At 39.4% G+C, this 20,522-nt stretch overlaps 1 protein-coding gene across 5 annotated transcripts in view; it reads right to left on the bottom strand.

The window, feature by feature from the left end:
• NOL4 (nucleolar protein 4) overlaps positions 1-20,522 on the bottom strand; it is a 256,811-nt gene that overhangs the window by 119,260 nt on the left and 117,029 nt on the right. The window contains exon 1 of one of the 5 annotated variants that reach the window (XM_048840576.2): positions 10,822-11,004. The exons of the other annotated variants lie outside the window; for them this stretch is intronic. The gene's annotated coding sequence lies outside the window, so the exon portion shown is untranslated. Of the gene's footprint in view, positions 1-10,821; positions 11,005-20,522 lie in introns of those variants that run through there. 5 annotated transcript variants of the gene reach the window in all.

Raw genomic sequence — 20,522 nt, 5'->3', positions numbered from 1 at the left:
CCCGATTGGCTGAGAGACTCTATTTCAACTAGGAAGCAACAACAGGAAGTTGTCCAAGCAACTAAAGGAATCCCAGGCTGGCTGCTACTACATGCCCCCTCCCGCTTACCTGACTCCTGAGCTCTGCATTCCTGCCTGCTCCTTGTTCCTGCTTCCCCCACTATTCTTGGTTCTTGTCCTCCTATCCCAGTCTCCTGTCTACTCCAAGTTCCTGTTGTCCTGCCCTGCTCCAGGCACCTGATGCCAGGCTGCGGCTCTGAGACCTGGCCAGGCACCTGATGCCGGTCTCTGGCTCAGTACTTGATACGGTCTTCAGTTTTGACCCTTAGCTTCAACAGCTAGGAGTGACTCTGGCACCAACCACTAGGAGTGATCGCCCACACCCTGGTCATTGGAGTTAGTAGATGTACACATTCACTTCCAAGTTAATTTGCAAAGAGCAAAAAGGCTCTTTTGTATTTAGAGAAATAACATTTTTGACAGCTATTTAGAACCCAAAGAGAACAATTTATTACAGCTACCTGAAGATAGTGATGCATTTGATCACCTACCTACTTCAAATGTATCAAAATTAGAAGCACACAGCAGCTTTGGATGCTCTATTGGTAAAAAGAACCAATAAATAATGAGCAGATACCATGGCCAGAAGCTTCCATAGATCCCATCATTGATCTTAAGATTACTGGATGCTTTGCTATGGCATTTATAACGCTATTTCCTACCAAAGCTGTGGATTTATGCTCACCCAGAGTTAAGATTGTCAATCCATCTACTATTTCAAATATTTGATGTTTTAAAGAGATGGACCACACTTCAGCAGGGAACAGTGAGAGTAAAAAGGAATGGATTAAATAGTGTAAACATATATAAGTTAAAAAAAAAGACTGAAAGCACAGCCCACAGGTGGAAAAAAAACCAAATGTTTTACAATTGCTCTCTGTGGGGTACTGACACCTACTGGCACACACTTTGCAGTGAGCTCTTGTAGATGGTGCAATTTTTCGGGACATCTGACACTGTTCTTCATGTTAAGTGCAGCTGACTTGCACTGGCCTGAATGATATTTAATGGTAGATCCAGAAACAGAATACTTAGCAATGCCAGAAAATGTAGCAAACAGAAGGATTTCAAAACTCTTTAACAAATATCCATTTTTTCATAGTTCTCCCAAGATCAACCTGATTTCTTTAAAAATAAATCATTGTTAAGGAATCTTGTATCACACCAACTTTCAAGACTAGAAGTCCCCATATCTTTGTTGTTTTGTGGATCAAGGAAGCACTCAATGTTTCTCTGCTTGATAGCGCTGACTAAGAAGAGTGGTCAATGAAAGCAAAATATTTGAGCAACACTGATGACAATGCATCCTCATGTTGACGTTCCAGAAGCTGTCATGCATGCATGTAAGTGATATTATTCAGAAATAAAGTGTCATGAAAAAGTTTACATACAGCTTATAATTGTTGCCAATGGCATGCCCATCTATAAGGAAAAAAATCAGTAATGAAGAGTTATACTGTAAGTTCCCCTTTCACTTACAAGATACCTGGTCAAGACTGAAGGCAAGTGGCAACGTAAAACTCCAAGAAATGATTCTGTGGTGAACTGGCACAATAGATTTGTATATGAACATTATTGACAAGCCAACACTAATACACAGTGCATCCTGTCCACTGATGCTGTATCCACTTATACATAACTAATATGAATAAAAGGGGAGTTCGGGTCAAGAGCCCTAAAGCAATTGTTTGGAAATGTTCTAAGCAATGATATAATAGATGGTGATATTACAAAAACTGCAGTACCATTCTCCCTCCCGCCCCCAGCCCCATAAAACTGGCTAGGAACAAGACTACTTAGCCCAAGTAACATTTCAATGAGCTGGCCGTCCTGTCATTACAGCAGGATATTTGAATCAGTTAATGCTCACTCAGAACAGTCACTAGCAATCCACACAGAAAGCCGAGAATTTTATCCACAGAATCCAGATTTGGAAAATAATCCAACTGAATGCAAGAAAATTGTTCTCAAAATATTAAAAAAGGACAAAGCTGGGCTAAATGAAGGAACACCTGATGAGGTCAGATTTTTTGTACGTTAAACCAAGTGAAAATACAGAGCAGAATAATTATTATTGGCAATAAGTCGTTTTGAAGGTACTGTGGTGAAACTTAGAGGAAATGGCAAACAGATTCCCTACATGGAAAGATCATTTCAAGACAAAAGTTTAGCAAGCGCTCCAGTTGTTAGAAATTCCAGCAGTCAAGGATAAATACAGTTGGTGTTGAGGAAAATCCTTTTCTTCATGAATGGCTGGCTGTTTCCGATATGGGACTAAATGGACTAGCTGGGCGTGCTGAAACTGGAATGCATGGTATATAGATCTCAGTTATGACTGGAGAACCGCTTACAATGATGACAACAATTCAGGTGACTTTTGATTTTTTACACCTACAGCAAAAACAAATGATAATTCTCAACAATATGAAATTCCAAATGTGATTTTTTTTCTGCAAAAAAAAAGTAGATTTTAGATTTACTGCAGTAGCAAATAGTAATATAACCAATGAGACAAAAAAAATCATAATCCCAGGGAAAGCTGGGAGCAGTAAAAGCACTGTGATCAAGTCTATTACTTGCACTTTGAACAGTGAATTTCAGTCTGAAAGAATTTTACTGATTGTATCAACTGGTGCTGCAGCTGTAAATGTTTCAGAAGCCACTATTCATTCTGCTCTGCATGCTGGAATCAATAAAAATTTAAGAGCTAGACAGTGAATCACCTCAAAAGTTATAAAGCAATTTGGAAAATTATAATTTTATTATCATTGATGAAATGAGTATGGCAGGCTGATGAATACTAAAAAAAATGATGTGAGATGCAGACAAGCAATGCCACAGATGTCAACCAAACCCTTTGGAGAAATGTTTGTTTATTTGTGTGGACATTTTGAGCAGTAGCCATTTCCTGGTGGTCCATCGTATGAGGATATTCTCAGAGACAATTGGCAGGACCAAGGAACTTTTTAGAAATTTTGGAAATGCTTCTTTCTTTCCTTATCTCATTAACAGCAAGGTATGGCCCCACAAGTGTTTAGAACAATCTTGGATAGTTTGAGCTTGGGTGAAAGCATATCAGAAGACTGGCCAAAACTAATGCAGTGGGGAAAGTCTAGTCTTTCTGTGGAAACAGTCACCAGATTTTTTGAATGAGAACAGACTATTTCCTCAAATGGATTTACCATTGAAATGCTGCAATCTCTGGAGACTCTGATTGCTTGAATACCTGCAAAGCACAGTAATGCAGCTGCTGCTATAGGAGACTATGATGCAGCACTATGACTAGAAGCTAAGCTGTATCTTGGCACTGGTAGCAACAGGGCCGGCTCCAGCATTTTTGGCACCCCAAGCGGCAAAAACAAAACAAAACATAACCCACTTGCTGAACGGAATCCTGCCCACCGCCGAATTCCCACCACTGCCGAGGGCGGATTGCCGCCCCAGAGCCCAACGTCCTGCCGCCCCTTTACATTTACCGCCCCAGGCAACCTGCTTGGTTCGCTGGTGCCTGGAGCCGGCCCTGGGTAGCAGAGTTATGCTGAAAACAAATTTAAGCTTAGATGATTTAAATCAAATTTAGGTTTAATGGCACTATCCTGCAAAATTACTAGAGCATATAGTCTATGCATAAAATTTCACTACATATGTTGGGATTGGGGGATTTTTTTTTTTAAAATCTGAAAAGCCATTTTCACTTAAAGAATTGGATAACATGAAGGTTGGCCTACATGTCAGTGTATGTGTGATGCCCAATAATATACATAAAATGCCAGTGCTGCCTTTCATCCACATCCCATGCAGGTAACACATTATACATTAACCCACACTGATTAGATAAACAACAATTTAGTAAACTACTGAGTCAAACTGTGACCAGATGCTAGAGGGCTGCATGGGAAAAATAATGCAATGAGTAATTAAACCCCTGTGCAAACAAAGATTACCAGCTCAAAATGACTAACCTACATTTCTTCTCCTGACACGTGTCAGTCGCAAGGTGGAACACTCTTTTGGGAAGGGAAAAAAGAGAAACCACCATATTCCAACATGGCCTATTCCTATCCAAGATGAATCTTTGATTGTGAGGGGTGAGTAGAAATGGAAAGTTTACTGTTGCAAGCCAAGAAGCAGCAGCCTCTTCTCCATTACAACTACCAGGCTTCTGTGTCCCCAAAAATGGCCTCAGGCTAAAAGTCAAGTAGAGTTGGACCTTGCAAAGGGAATTAAAACCAATAGTAAAAGGTTCTATAGCCATATAAATAAGAAGAAAACAAAGAAAGAAGAAGTGGGACCACTAAACACTGAGGATGGAGTGGAGGTTAAGGATAATCTAGGCATGGCCCAATATCTAAACAAATACTTTGCCTCAGTCTTTAATAAGGCTAATGAGGATCTTAGGGATTATGGTAGCATGACAAATGAGAATGAGGATATGGAGGTAGATATTACCATACCTGAGGAAGAAACAAAACTCAAACAGCTTAATGGGACTAAATTGGGGGGCCCAGATAATCTTCATCCAAGAATATTAAAGGAAATGGCACATGAAATTGCAAGCCCATTAGCAAGAATTTTTAATGAATCTGTAAACTCAGGGGTTGTACCATATGATTGGAGAATTGCTAACATAGTTCCTATTTTTAAGAAAGGAAAAAAAAGTGATCCGGGTAACTACAGGCCTCTTAGTTTGACATCTGTAGTATGCAAGGTCTTGGAAAAAATTTTGAAGGAGAAAGTAGTTAAGGACATTGAGGTTAATGGTAAATGGGACAAATACAACATGGTTTTACAAAAGGTAGATCGTGCCAAACCAACCTGATCTCCTTCTTTGAGAAAGTAACAGATTTTTTACACAAAGGAAATGCAGTGGATCTAATTTACCTAGATTTCAGTAAGGCATTTGATACCATGCCACATGGTGAATTATTAGTTAAATTGGAAAAGATGGGGATCAATATGAAAATTGAAAGGTGGATAAGGAATTGGTTAACAGGGAGACTACAGCTGGTCATACTGAAAGGTGAACTGTCAGGCTGGAGAGAGGTTACCAGTGGAGTTCCTCAGGGATCGGTTTTGGGACTAATCTTATTTAATCTTTTTATTACTGACCTTGGTACAAAAATGGGAGTGTGCTAATAAAGTTTGCGGATGATACAAAGCTGGGAGGTATTGCCAATTGAGAGACAGACCGGGATATCATACAGGAAGATCTGGATGACCTTGTAAACTGGAGTAATAATAATAGGATGACATTTAATAGTGAGAAGTGTAAGGTCATGTATTAGGGATTAATAAGAATTTTAGTTATAAACTGGGGACACATCAATTAGAAGTAATGGAGGAGGAGAAGGACCTTGGAGTATTGGTTGATCACAGGATTACTATGAGCCGCCAATGTGATATATGGCCGTGAAAAAAGCTAATGCGGTCTTGGGATGTATCAGGCAAGGTATTTCCAGTAGAGATAAGGAGGTTTTCGTACTGTTATACAAGGCACTGGTGAGACCTCACCTGGAATACTGTGTGAAGTTCTGGTCTCCCATGTTTAAGAAGGATGAATTCAAACTGGAACAGGTAGAGAGAAGGGCTACTAGGATGATCCGAGGAATGAAAGGAGACTCAAGGAGCTTGGCTTGTTTAGTCTAACCAAAAGAAGGTTGAGGGGAGATCTCATTGCTCTCTATAAATATATCAGAGGGATAAATACCGGAGAGGGAGAGGAATTATTTAAGCTCAGTACCAATGTGGACACAACAACAAATGGATATAAACTGGTCATCGGGAAGTTTAGACTTGAAATTAGACGAAGGTTTCTAACCACAGAGGAGTGAAGTTTTGGAATAGCCTTCGAAGGGAAGCAGTGGGGGCAAAAGACCTATCTGGCTTTAAGATTAAACTCAATAAGTTTATGGAGGAGATGGTATGATGGCATAACATGATTTTGGCAATTAATTGATCTTTAAATATTCATGGTAAATAGGCCCAATGGCCTGTGATGGGATGTTAGATGGGGTGGGATCTGAGTTACTACAGAGAATTATTTCCTGGGTATCTGGCTGGTGAATCTTGCCCATATGCTCAGTGTTCAGCTGATCGCCATATTGGGGTCGGGAAGGAATTTTCCTCCAGGGCAGATTGGAAGAGGCCCTGGAGGTTTTTCGCCTTCCTCTGTAGCATGGGGCACGGGTCACTTGCTGGAGGATTCTCTGCTCCTTGAAGTCTTTAAACCATGATTTGAGGACTTCAGTAGCTCAGAGATAGATGAGAGGTTTATCGCAAGAGTGGGTGGGTGAGATTCTGTGGCCTGCATTGTGCAGGAGGTCAGACTAGACGATCATAATGGTCCCTTCTGACCTTAATATCTATGAATCTATGAAATGCTTCAGTTCCCTAAAGCACCACAACACAGAATTCTGACAACTAATGTAGTTGCAAGTCAAAAGAACAACCCTAGCCCTTTCCTGATAGGTCTGCCAAACAAGAGAGAGAGTTTGGGATCTTCACTGCCTTTTGAAAGGGAGATCCAAAGAAGTGCCCAGAAAAACCTTTTCACTTTTCCTGCCATGTCTTTTGCAGTACTGAAAATCAACGTATCTGTTTTGTTTAACAATAACCACTTCCCCTCATATAGAAACATGAGGCCAGCAGCACAGCTCTGACAATAGGGTTTTTTAAAATTAACTGCTGCAAAGTCAGCCAGAAGAAAACACGGGGCCAAGCCAAAATGTGCCTTTAGATACTTGTTCATAATCCCACTGCAATTAATGGGAGCCAAATGAAGGCTGCTAGGGAAAGAATTTTGCCTACTACACTAAATATACTGTACACAAAGTTAGAGGCAATTGAATTTTACATTTTTTTGGCTAGTGAGGGAAGAGGATAATAGATAAGCAGATTTAAAATAGTAAATTATAATCAGCATTTCCCACGTTTGACTACCACTATTTTAAAATTAGGGAAAATTTTGAGCCTAAAATTTTGAAAGAAAAATATTCTTTAAAACTACATGTGGACATATTTAAATGACAAGAACAGAGACACTATTGAAAAGGCTCTGAGTTTATGTCTCAAAAGCTAATAAAACAAAACTCTGCTTCTGCTATAAGATATACAAATTCTTAGATAGCGGGCCCCTTTTACTTGTGAACTCTCTCCTCAACTCTGCCCAGCTCAGGTTCCTTTGAATATATGTTCCTTGAACACACTTCAGAAGATTTCAAGAAATGCAAAAACATCAAGAGATACAGCGCCTCACAACTGTGAAACAAGATCCCCAACATGCAAGTGATAAATATCGGATTAAAAGACCCAGCTGCATTGTGGCAGAAGGGTAGTAAAAGCTATGAACTGTGATATCTCATGGTTCGTGCTATCACTGTAATGAGATTCCTGCTAGGACACTGCAAGATTTATGATTTTATCATATTTATGGATGCTAAGATGCAAGTCCTATGAGGTGCCTGGGAGGTACACAGGTCTGTCGAGAGAAATTTGCGGCCTCGATATATCATGTTCATGGGGGTCCTCCCCCTCCTATTTCATTTTATTTTCACAGACATTACAGACATTTTGGGGGAATGGGCCCTGATCTTGGGGCTTTAGTTCAATTGTTCCCCTTTCCTACCCCTTGTCAGCCCTGGAGGTGCAGAATCTCTGAGGTATGTTTCCCTGCAAGGGGATCCATATGAAACACGGAAACCAAGCATCCACTGACTTCAATAAAAGTAGGATCAGGATGGAAGTGGAGGCTGTGCTGTGTGAGCTTTTTAAATAAATTAGACAAATTTCAAAAAAAGAGAAAAAAAGAAATAATAAATTCCTATTAATTAGTTCTATAATCTCTTGACCTTATAACTCCTGTGTGGCACCACAACAACTCAAGCGGGCAGAGATTAAGGTCCAACTGGTCTGAAACATTTTTATTTGGCTCAACCTGACCAAAAAATGAAATATTTTGTTTTGGTTTTCCTGACAGAAAATTGAAAGATTTCAGAAAAAGTTAAGCTTCTCATGACAAATTTTGATTTTTGTGGAAACAGCACTGCCCTTTAAAAAACAATGACTGAAAACTCCTGACCAGTGCTTTGGGAGAAGAAATCTATGTGAAGATTCGTCAAGAACACTATATGCAGAATCTCTGTAAGGGAGAGTGCTGCATGTGTACCTGTTTTGGATACATACTTTGGGACTTATTCAGGCACCCAGATTTATTTTAACCAGTACCTTACTCATGCAAGAAGCTCCACTCACGCACTTACTAAAGTGTGTGTAGAAATAAAAACTTGAAACCCAACTCCCTTAGTGCAGCTACAAGAAAAATCAGACAAATTCAACATCCACGATAATCAGTCCTGAAAAATATTATAGCCAACTTTCTGAAAAGGGTACAGAGAGAATTCAGAAGACTAACTCAATATAAAGCTCATAAGAGAAAATAGTTGCCTTTAAAAGCTCTCTGAAATACCAATCCAGCAAAAATTCACTCAGCCATGTCCCACAGAGAGGTTAAAGAAAGACACATGATCTCAGCATGAAAGAAATTCCAACAAATTATTTACCTTCTATTAAACAAAGAGACACATCTGCTACATTCATGCCATTAAGGGTCTACAATTTTTGTAAATCTACAGACAGCTATGTTAAGTGGCAAATATTTCAGTATGTTGTTTGAAGTGTTGTAGTCACATTGGTCCCAGGATATGAGAAAAGACAAGGTAGGTGAGATAGTATATTTTATTGAATCAACTTCTGTTGGCCAAAGACATAAGCTTTTGAGCTCTGTGTAGAGCTTCAGGTTCTAAGAAGAGCTCTGTGTAGCTCAACAGTTTGTCTCTTCCACCAACAGAAGTTGGTCCAATAAAAGATATTACCTCACCTACTTTGACTGTCTCAATATTTCAATACACAGTTAAGTACAGAGTGAAAGCATGCAATAAGTTCTCTGATAAATACTTCCTTGTGTTTCTTAATTTTGTAGGATTTTTGAAAAATAAATACTTCCATTTTAAATTGAATTGAATTAGCATTAATTTCTGTGAGCTCTTTCCAGTTAAAACTTGTGCATTAGACTTTCTCTAATCCTCTCTTTCAACATCCCTTCTCTGCCTGGCATTTGTGCGGGTTCCTCATCACTATGTCTGGCTGTGACTCAAAGGCCAGCCTGGATAGCGGTCTAATGCTTTAGTACTTTTTCCTTGTTTATTCCTAAATTCCTCTCTTTGTAGTAGATATATACTATTGATGCGCTTATCTGAATGGACAACAAATGTCCTCCCGGAGTAGCAATGTTATTACTGTTACTATAAAATAGCCAAGAGAAGGTGTTTGTAGAGAGAAAAGCTGTTTCATTAACCAAATCAGGGCTCAAGTCTGCCACCTTCTGAGCACCACTGGCAGAGGGCATAACATTTCTGAAGACCCTTCATCTCCTCCCCTGGGTGAGGGGACTCAGGTCTCTGGCTTGGCAACACACCGAGGTCTACGTTGTTTGCCGTAAAAAGTGGAAACAGGCTGTTTCATTAAATAGACTGTGTGTGTAAACTGAGTTTTTGCAAAAAACAAAATATTTTAGATGTATGGAAATATCTACTTTTTAGAAATTGTAAACAGTTCTTCCACATCAGAGTAATTTTTAATAAATGTTAAGACAATCTTTCTCAAAATTGTGCTATATTACTATTGTTCATTACAATGAAGTCCTCTCATTAATAAGAAAAGAAGAGAAATGCGGGAGAAAAAATAGTATATATGTATTTGTTTTGAATTAAAGTTTTTGTAGATTTCAAAATAACCAGAACTTTTAAGTCAAAAATCAACATGAAATTTTATTACATACAATGTGAACAATCCATATGTTGAATAATTGGAACATTCATATTCTGTAGACTTGCTAATAAATAAATAAACTATGCCCACAAAAATACACTTTGAGAGAAAATTGACAGCATAAATAAATGTCAACACCAGACATTTCAGAGTTTATTATAACCTTCATAACTTAAAAAACTTGAAGACTTAAGCATTTACTAAAAGTGGAAGACAGGACCACATAAAAGAAAAGCTAGAACACCAAAAAAAGCAGACGATGGAACGATTAAAATACACCCTTTCTATCCAGCAAAATACAGAGATACAGCCACATTTCCCACGTTGTATCATGTCAAATCATAACAGCATCACATAAAGTAAGCTAAATAAAAAAAATAGTTTTAACTCTTCCTCAAAGAAAAGCTGGTATTATAATGTGATTATCCATTTAATAAACTTTTTATTTTTCTGTGCAGGTTTTAAATGAAGAACACAAATCATTGTTGAAACATTCTTTCTAAATTTTCATGCTTAAAATGCATAGTTCAGCATTTTTGCAGTTGAGGATTGTAGTAGCACAAATAGGTATCCTCACGCTTTCCCACTTATTTTTCAGCACACAGGAATTCTTAAGTGTGCAGTATATTGCATACACAACTGCACGCTCACTAAAATTTGTAAGGCATGCTCTTCATCACTTGTCCAGTTTTGCTCACCAAGTGAGACATGCTTATGGTTTTTAGGTGTGCATATCAAGGTTTTAAAAATTGACCCCCTAGTTTTCTAAAGAGCTAAAGCTTTGCATCCACATTTGAAATACCACCTCAACTAGCAAAACATATTGCTATTCCAGACACAGCCTCCTGCTGTCATTCCACTGTTGGCATGGGACAGTCTTCAACAAGACTTAGAAAACCTCATTCGATATTCCACTCTGGAGGAGCCAACACTTACTGTGAATTCTGCTCTTCAACTTAAATACCAGTGTCTGTGGCAGGCCAATTCTATCATTGCAGATACAGCATCCCTCAGGCGAGGTCCAACCTTTCTCTCACAGTGCACCCAGGGATTAGCTTGACTTCCCCTAAATTCTCTCCACTGCACAGTAAGAGCTAATCTTTCCTGTATGAAGCAGGAGATGGTGTTGCTATGACAACTGAGCACATTCTAGCAATGGGACTACTGAGATGAGCCGAAAAGACGACAGTGAAACATGCACTCAGCCTTCCTCCAGGGCTACGGGATTCTTCCTCTAGGATTTAATTCCCCAACAAGTTTACTGACAGGCTGGGATGTTGATTATCTATGTGCTTTGCTACAGGGAGATTACTAGTTAAGAATATGGTTGGAAGATCACGGTGTTATTTAATGAAGCTGCCATTCCTAGTTATGTTAAATTGCTGATTTTAAATGCAACATAGCTGTTTTTAAACCACTAAATGTTCATAAATGGTAGCCTATGCTTAGTCTGCACTAATATCTCACTGTAAAAAAGAAAAATGAAGTCACAAGCCAAGTCCTTCAACTTCTGTTTTCCTATTTATTATCCATATACTATTTCTTTTAAGATTAGACACTCACTCTCTCTTACACGCACATGCACACCGCAGCACAGCATCAGTGTTTGAAGCACTAAGGTTTCCAGAGGTGGGGGAGGGGATGCTGACAAAAGCAAATCCCAGCAGCCACATTTCTCATATAAATCAGAGAACAACCACAATAAGCTTAGGGAGCCCTGTTCATCAAGGAAAAAGGAAACTGAGTAATCTGTATTGAAAATATCAGATATTTACTGCTGCAGAATGTCTGACTACATTTTAAACACTTTTTCCTCAATGAAAAGACAAAGAAGATTTCAGAATCTGTATATTTTTATTTGCACGTTTTTAAACATTCAATCTTAAATTAAAATAGAAACTTGGCATGAAAATTTAATTGCCTTTATAAAAAAAACCTTAACATTTTATTATTGCATACCCCCTGGGGATCTGAGCACGATCATGTCTTCTTCTGTCATCTCAGCCACGGTCATATGCCAAGGAGCCTTCACCTCCAAGAGTCAGCAACTCAGGATATTATACCTCAATGAATGGAATTTTCACTCATCCATTTATATGGAACTGATTTCACTACTCCTTAAGTTTCCATTATCACCTTCATGTCTCATTCCCCTCGGCTATGTGCACTACTATATACATGTTGCAGCAGCTATGGTATGGCACACCGCCTCAAAGTTTGCACTGACTCTCTGTAACTAAGTATTTAGGAAGCTGCGGAGGAATTTAATTTACACCACCGTAAGCCACCTCACCCTCATTGGAAACTGAGGGGGCAAAATCACCGCAGAGAAGAAGTCATCCAGAGGTGCAGGAATCCAGAGGTTAGATTTGATGCCGGTCTCCTATTGGGCTGGCAGCCAAGTAAGTGGCTGTATAACAACCTTCCCCGTATGCCAAGTTATATATGACTTGTAATGTACCTTGTATCTACCTAAACAACCTGTCATCCCAATACTGCACTGAATGTATTTCCACTGAGAAACTCACAAAGCAGAAATGATGTACAGTATATTTTCTCAAGGCCGCATAATACGTACTTGTTGGCTCGTTGTAGCCTTAACACAGCATCTCTAGAATTATACAACCCATTTAGATTTGCCTTAATTTGAGTCTTGGCACGCCTCCGCAACACACATGTACACAACATTAAAAAAATACCAAACCAAACCGAACAAAAAAATCTATTGGCCTTGACTCTATTCCCACAGCTTGCTATGAAGACATATTAGTGTAATTCACTAAACAGTTATAGCACCTGTATTCATTATCATCTAATTAGTGTGAGGTTTCCTCCTTTTTGCATTTTCCTGCTCACATTCTATAAAATTGGAGAAAGGCTAAGTCAGGTAAACAACATATGGTTTTGCTTTTAAAACCAACCAACCAGAATTCTTGAACACTGAAGAATCTCTCGGTTAAATAATTTTCAACTCAAGAGGTAATATTTTACACCCCGTATTCCACTGGGAAACTCTGACATTGTAGGCATGCAAATTGGTTTTGGGGGAAAAAGGCATATAAGCAGATGTTGGATGATGTTACAGATTTCTCCTGTCATATCTTTCTTACAGACTGTGCATACAGGGCATTATGGATTGTGAACTGGACTTCCACTTGATAATGAAGAATGGTATTAGAGGACACTATTGCTGGAGATGCCATATTTTACATCTGTTTCAAAGATTAGTCCTGACTACTTTTAGTCATTAAATATCCTGTGGCTTTTTTTGTTTTCTCCAGCACCCTCGCCAAACACCAGTTAGTTAATAACATGGGTATGAGTCTTCCACTGCATTGGTTATTCCAACATAGAGCTGGAAACTTCCTGACTTTGTTCTCAATAGTTCTGCCTGATCATTCTATCAGGAAAAATGCCCCCACCCTCAACTCCTCTCAGTGGAACCAGGAGTTTCAGCTTCCATAGCTCAGAAAGCTACTGAGATATTCAGGGTGCCAGAATCACCACCACTGCATACTAGAACCCAAAGCCCCATGGGAATTTGCCTGAGCAAGGAATGAGCAGAATGTGGTTGTACCCCAGGGGCAGTGCAGAGAAGCACGAGTCTTTCCCATTCTGCCTTTGCTCCTTACGCCACCTCCCCTGTGCCTTCGCAGTTGGACTACCAGGCATGTAGGGCAGAATCCAAACTTTGTCCATTTTCTACACATCTATTTTGTGGGGTACCAAAAGCACATCATCTGCTTTTCATGTGCACACAGACCTAGCAGGGAGACCATGAAGGGGCTTGTTGGGGATGTCTCCTCTTATGTCTGTTGACAACTACACAGCCTGGACTATAATCCAGCCATAAATAAGGACCTCAGGATTTGGCCCATTATGAAGAACAAATAAAAAAACAAAAAATATTATGCTTCAGAGGGGTAGCCGTGTTAGTCTGGATCTGTAAAAGCGGCAAAGAGTCCTGTGGCACCTTATAGACTAACAGACGTATTGGAGCATGAGCTTTCGTGGGTGAATACCTTGCATCCAACTAAGTGAGTATTCACCCACGAAAGCTCATGCTCCAATATGTCTGATAGTCTATAAGGTGCCACAGGACTCTTTGCCGCTTTAAAAAATATTATGTGGGTCAAACATAGACAAGTTAATTTGGGCACAGGGACCTTCGCTCTTGTATTCCCTGACATTTTTTATTTTTAACTGTGAAACCTTAACACTGAATTATCATTTCTTGCATATCATATCTCTATGTACGTGTACCATCCTTTGAGATCTTTATATGAAAGGCACCATGTGTTGCAAGTGTATATCTTTTTGTCTGAACTATTCATTGACCCTGCAAAGTGTTCAGTGCTGAACAAAAAGCTTAAGCACACACAAGCTTTGCTGAACTGGGGCTACAGTGCCCAACCTTTGCAGAGTCAAACCCTTGCTCCAGATTTTTAACACCGCTCATTCTATTCATACTCCTTGCTAATTCAGGATCTGATTCTGTCAGGTAATGAGTTAATACAGACAATAAATTTAAACAAGTGAATGGAAATCTCTGGTTTTGCACTGAAATGCGAGAACCACAAATCTGCACTTTAACATACAAAGCACCACCTTATTTTACCTTTGGAAATGTGTAATTTTGTTTAACTTTTTTCATCCTGCAATTTCATCCTCTGACATTTAACCAATTAGGATCTGATTCTGATTTCACTTACACTGGTTTTCTCTACTTGTAATTCCACTGACTTCAGTGGAGTTAGTCCAGATTTATACCAGACTAAGAGATAGCAGAATCAGGCCTTCATGGTTTCTGAATCAGAAGAGATGGGTCATCCCTTATGAAAAGAAAAAAATATATGATTTTTTTTTAAAAAGGAAGAAAGTACTACAATTTCATTCTAGCCAAGATATTTTTATACATGAAAACTACAAAGGTTTTTACCCATAAAATATTATTATTATTATTATTAGTTTGTCTTCCCACGTAAGTAGTTTGCATTTTGGATTTGTACTGGTAAATGTAAAGGCATAAATAGGTACTCACAGAATAAATAAACAATCAAAGTAAGACACAAGCTTTTCAACATTAAACAAAATCATTTCTACATGAAAATCATCAGTGCAAGACCAGGTCAAAAATTAAGATATAATAGGATGTTATATTTCCCAGATCTGGAAGATTGGCTTGTGTGCTTGGATGGGTTTGAGAGGCAAAGCAATGGTAAAACTGCTCTTGTTAATGTGTATTATTTACACATCTTCAAAAAATTGAATTTCATCCCTGTTTAAAGCATGTCATTACATCAGGCTACCTTGTGTCAGTGCAATCTCTGATGAACAAGACTGACAATAAAAATTATACTGTATACTCATCTGATAGACATACTTATTCTAAAAGAAAGTGCAGAAAATAATAGCAACACCACATTAAAAAAAAAAATTACTGTCTTAGTCTCCAGGCTCAGCTTGAAAGTTTCCAACTCAAGTGCTTGAAGGTAGACACCTTAGCTTGTATTAGGCATCTAAATCAAAGTTGTTTCATTTTCAGAGACGCTGAGCACCTACAACTTCCTTTGAAGACAATGGAATATGTTAGGGGTGACCATCTTTCAGAAATCAGGCCATTTAAGTATCCAATTTGGAAAATTTGAGGCTTAGCAGTTAAATAAAATTAGTTATCTTATTTATACACAAATAGTGTTCGGAATTTTTTGCAAAGAAACAAATTCATGTTAGGATACTTAAAAAAGGTAAAATAAAGAAATTTTTCCTAGTATGATTGTGTTTCTCTTGCTAAAGATTTTAAGCTATCCAAACTCCAGAATAATAGAGTTGGTTTCCAAAAGTATTTTTTCCGGGTTCACTTCTGATAACAACTACAGTATGTTATGCTGTTAAGAAATATTTCATTTCAGATTCTGTAACTTACAAGGTCAGTTACAGTTAACTATTAAAACAACTCATTGATTTCTGTTTCAGTTTACTCATATGCATTGTGTTTGTAGAACACGAGTCTTTGTCTATAATATATTTAAATAGTGACAGGCCTAACTAGATAGGTTAAAAGGCAATTGAGAGAACAAGATGGCCATCTTATTCATGGATCTCTTCTCCTCTGTAAAATATCCCCCATGCCTCCTCCCATACTCCAAATTGTCCCCTCTTGCCCTCTAGTTGAGTAGATCTAAGGCAATAGATAGCTTTTGAAAAAAATATTTAGATTAATGGTATTTTTGCCATAATTTTAATAACTAAGTTTGCCAGCAGAGGCTGGTGGATATAAAAAAAAGTCTTCTTCAGAGAAACCAATAGTCTTTCAAAATGGCTGCCATCTCCCATTGTACTCAATGAGATTAAGGCTATACTGACCTTTCGTTAAAAGTATCCTCTTCCAAAATGCCCGCTGCTTCCCACTGACAGTGAAGCCAGCAGCCATTTTGTTAAGCACAGTCTGTGGTCTCAATCCTATTGAATGCAATGGGAAGTGGCAGCCATTTTAAAAGAGGGCAGTTAGTTGTATGTGAAATTCTCTGTGGAAGAATATTATTTGTCACTCTCTGCTAAAGAAACTTTCATTTATGCACAGTATTTGGGAAAGTTACTATAAATCTTTTTTAAAGTTTTCAAATAGCCTATGCAAGAAATTTCAAGTGAGTTTTAATAAATGAAGTTTGGAATGTCTGTTATTCTGTCATTAAGATCATTCTGGAGAAACAGATACCAGCGTAAAATTTCTTAAAAGACCCATTTTTAATTATTTTAACTCAAGCTAATTAACCTACCGGTAAATTATCAGAACATATGTTCTGTACTCCATCAAGAAATGCTATAATTTTGGGGCGAATACACTATATTCTTCATACATAGGGCAGAGATTCAACCACCTCATTAAGTGCAAAACTCAGCTTTACCAGTGGAACCACAAGCAGTGCTTCCATAATAAATCTGTCAAATATGGCATTATTGTGTCACAACTGGGTGTTTTGGGGAACATGCCTGAGGCAAGAGTTGTAGAATGTGGGGGTTTTGAACCAAGCAAGTATTTTCATGGGTATGATCAGTGATTAATGTTTAATAACCATTACTATTAATTACTTGTATTATGGTAGTGCCTTGAGGTCTTAACCAAGATTAGTGCCCCATTGCAGTAGGTATTGTACAAACACAGTGAGACAGTCTCTACTTCCAAAGACTTTACAATCTAACCACAGAAGACAGAAAGAGGGTGGGAGAAGGGAAGTGTTATTAACCGCACTTTACTAAGGGAGAAGTGGAGTTCAAAGCTTAAATGACTTGCCCAAGGTCCCGTAGAAAGTCTGTAGCGCAAGTGGGAACTGAACGGAGATCTCCCAAGTCTAACTCCAATACCTTACCCCAAAAGCCAAACAATTCTTGTTCCCACGTACACATAGGTACAGAGCCAGATTAGGTTCTCAGTTACGCTGTGTAAATCTAGAGACCTCCCTGGAAGTTTCTCCACTATGTCCTGAAAGCAGACTCTGGCCCAGAGACTAATGCATTGGCTAGTTTGTGTCAGAAGCTCTACCCTCTGTTGAACAGAATACAACTTCTCAAATGTTTTCTAACTATCTCAACCACTATTGCCTGCCATGCAAAGAATACATACAGTAAACCTAAATTTTTGTCTACACACTAAAAGAAACTAGATAGGTTAGATTAAGTAGATAAGAGACTTATTTTGGAAATGAAAGGTGTAACGTCTAGTTCCCCATGACACATGTATGTGACCGTGTGTATATGCAGGCCCATGTAGCAATGCATTGTTACAAGACATGGTAATCAGCTAAATCTCATACATGGGAGGAAAGAATGCTCAATCTTCTGCTCCCAGTGAAAACCTTCCATCATTTCAGCTCATGAGTATCTGTCCATCATCACTAGTGTTAGGGTTTTTAGGGCTTTCATAGCCCAGTCAGTAATGTGTGAAATACTCTAAAATATTAAAGCAGCTTAAGTGAAAACATTTTCTATAGAAATGTGTCATACATTGAGGACAATTTAAAATAAAATTATTTTACTTATAGACTAGACAGCAATTAGAGCAAGTATTGACTACATTCACATGATCTGATCCGAAGCCCACTTAAGTCAATGTAAATCTATGGATTGACTTCAGTGGGTTTTGGATCAAGTCCATAATACAGAACTGCTGCTAGAACTGATAACATCTGACCTACCACTATAAACATAAAAGAAATCTTTGTAATTGCATGGTATATATGGAAGATATAGTGTTTCCAGAATAACTTGATTCACCTCATTGCTTATTGAGGGCCTGGTCCAATGCCCATCGAAGCCAATGGAAGACTTTAATGGGCTTTGTGTCAGGGCCTGAGTGCTTCAAAAGGTACCAGCCTCCCACTGTAGGCATCTGTGATAAGAGATGTTTAGGTTGAGATTTTTAATCTTGATTTGGAAATTTAGCCACACACCACAATGTGCCTGATCAAAACCTCATTAGCAAGTGACAAAACTGTGGTTAACTTCATTGGTGCAAAACTGGGATTTCATTGAGAAACAAATATTTGGAACAAGGGCTTGGAATCCCAGTCATTAGAAAAGGCTTGTGTGGGTCTTGCATGATCTAACTATGTATTTCCTACTTGTAATTTTGGTGGCACAATGAACTTCAAAATTTAAAAAAGGCAAAATTAATGTTGCTATATCAGACACAGTTTAGATTAAGGTAGAGTTACAGGCCAAATTCAAAATGAGTATGATGAAATAATTTTTTCGATATAAATATTAATCTCATGTTTAAAACTGGAATGTTCACAAACCCTTTCCATTGTTTAATTCCCCAAACCAAAACCCCTCCGAGGGCAGGCAATGATACAGCTCTAATTCCTAGGGGAAATGTCTGATGGGGTAGATCTACGCTGCAATTAGACATCTACAGAACCCACCTTGCAGGGTCCTAGAGCCCGGGCCACAGCCTGAGCCCTAAAGTCTACACTAGCATTAAACAACTCCTTTGCCCAGGTCAGCTGCAGCATCAAAGAAACATTAAGCAGCATTCTGAAGCACCATAGTGAGTATCTAGGGGAGGCAGGTGAGTGTTACTACAGGGCATACATTACTTCGCTAAAAACATACTTTTTTCTTTCAGAAAGTTCTATCACAGGAAGCCAAGCTCTAAAAATAATTGTCTTGCTCTTTGATGAAAACAGAGGAGAAGAACAGAGACCAAGGCTTGGAGTACAAAAGGAGAAGCAGAGAGACACAGAGAGTGGGAGAAATAGGAAGATAGAATGAAGAATGAGCAAGAGGAAGGAGAGAACATTTGGACAGGGAAAGGGAGCCTGGAACTTTAAACATTCTATGGACCCAGAGTTAAAAATTATATGTGTATTTGTATTACAGTAGCACCTCGACATCCCAATTTAGATCAGGGCCCACTGTGCCAGGCACTGTGCATACGCATACTAACAAAGTCCCTGCCCTGAAGTGTTTACTGGATATGCCCATACTGCAATTAGGAGGTGTGATTGCAGCACATGCAGACATACTAACCTCGCTTTGATACAGCTGAATTAAAGCTATCTTGATGAACAACAGCAGTGAAGTCGTGGCAGCACAGGCTAGCCCTGCCTGCCTGGGACCCTAGGTATGTACTCAAGCAGCCGCTGCCCATGCTTAGGGTTGCCCGGTGTCTGGTTTTCAACTGGAACACCCCGTCGAACTGGGACCCTGGTGGCTCCGGTCAGCACTGCTGACCGGGCCATTAAAAGTCCAGTCAGCGGCACAATGAGGTCCCAGGGATAAGGAGGGCTCCCTGCCTGCCCTAGCTTTGCGTGGCTCCCAGAAGCGGCTGCTAGGTCCCTGTGGCCCCCAGGTGCATAGGCAGCCAAGGAGGCTTTGCGCACTGCCCGTGCCCCGAGTACCAGCTAAGGAGCTCCCATTGGCCAGGGGACAGCACCTGCAGACACGAGGGCAGCGCGCAAAGCCTCAATGGTCGTCCATGCGCCTAGGGGCCGCAGGGGCCTGGCAGCTGCTTCTTGAGAGCTGCGGTAAAGGACCCTGCACCGTGAACACAGTCCTGCACCCAAAGTCCCTCCCAGATCTCCCTTTGATCTAGGGAGATCATAGCTAGCTTGGGTGTGGGAGCATTGGACACACATGGGACAGAAATCATGCGTGGCCAATGTTATATTTCTGGACCCAACAGAGAAGGAGGTAAACACAGAGTTAGCTGATGGAAACATAGCTGTGCTCTCTTTATTCTTGCTACAAAACAGACTACAGGAAGGAAGGCTTTGCACTGGGCAGGAGAGAGTACTCAAACATTTAAAGGGACGGGACACCACAACAGGTACTGCAATCACACCTCCCAATTGCAGAGTGGGAATGTCCACAGTCTAATAGGCAAGACAGACAAATAGTGGGATAAAGGAAATATTACTATTCCCACCATACAGATGGGAATTTGAGATTAAAAAAGAAAGATTTAATTACTTGTCCAACGTCACACTAAGGACATTTGTGACAGAGCCATGAACTGGACCTGAATTCAAGTCCTGTGCCTTAACCACAAAACCATCTTCCTCTGTTGTTGAAACAGACCCTGCACAATAGGACTCTCTTTCTATCCTTTGTGCACCTTCTGCACCCCATTCAAA

This window comes from Caretta caretta, chromosome 2, assembly GCF_965140235.1.
Source record: "Caretta caretta isolate rCarCar2 chromosome 2, rCarCar1.hap1, whole genome shotgun sequence".
Lineage (NCBI taxonomy): Eukaryota > Metazoa > Chordata > Testudines > Cheloniidae > Caretta > Caretta caretta.
Note: the sequence above shows the minus strand (reverse complement) of the source record. Positions and strands in the feature narration are given on the sequence as shown.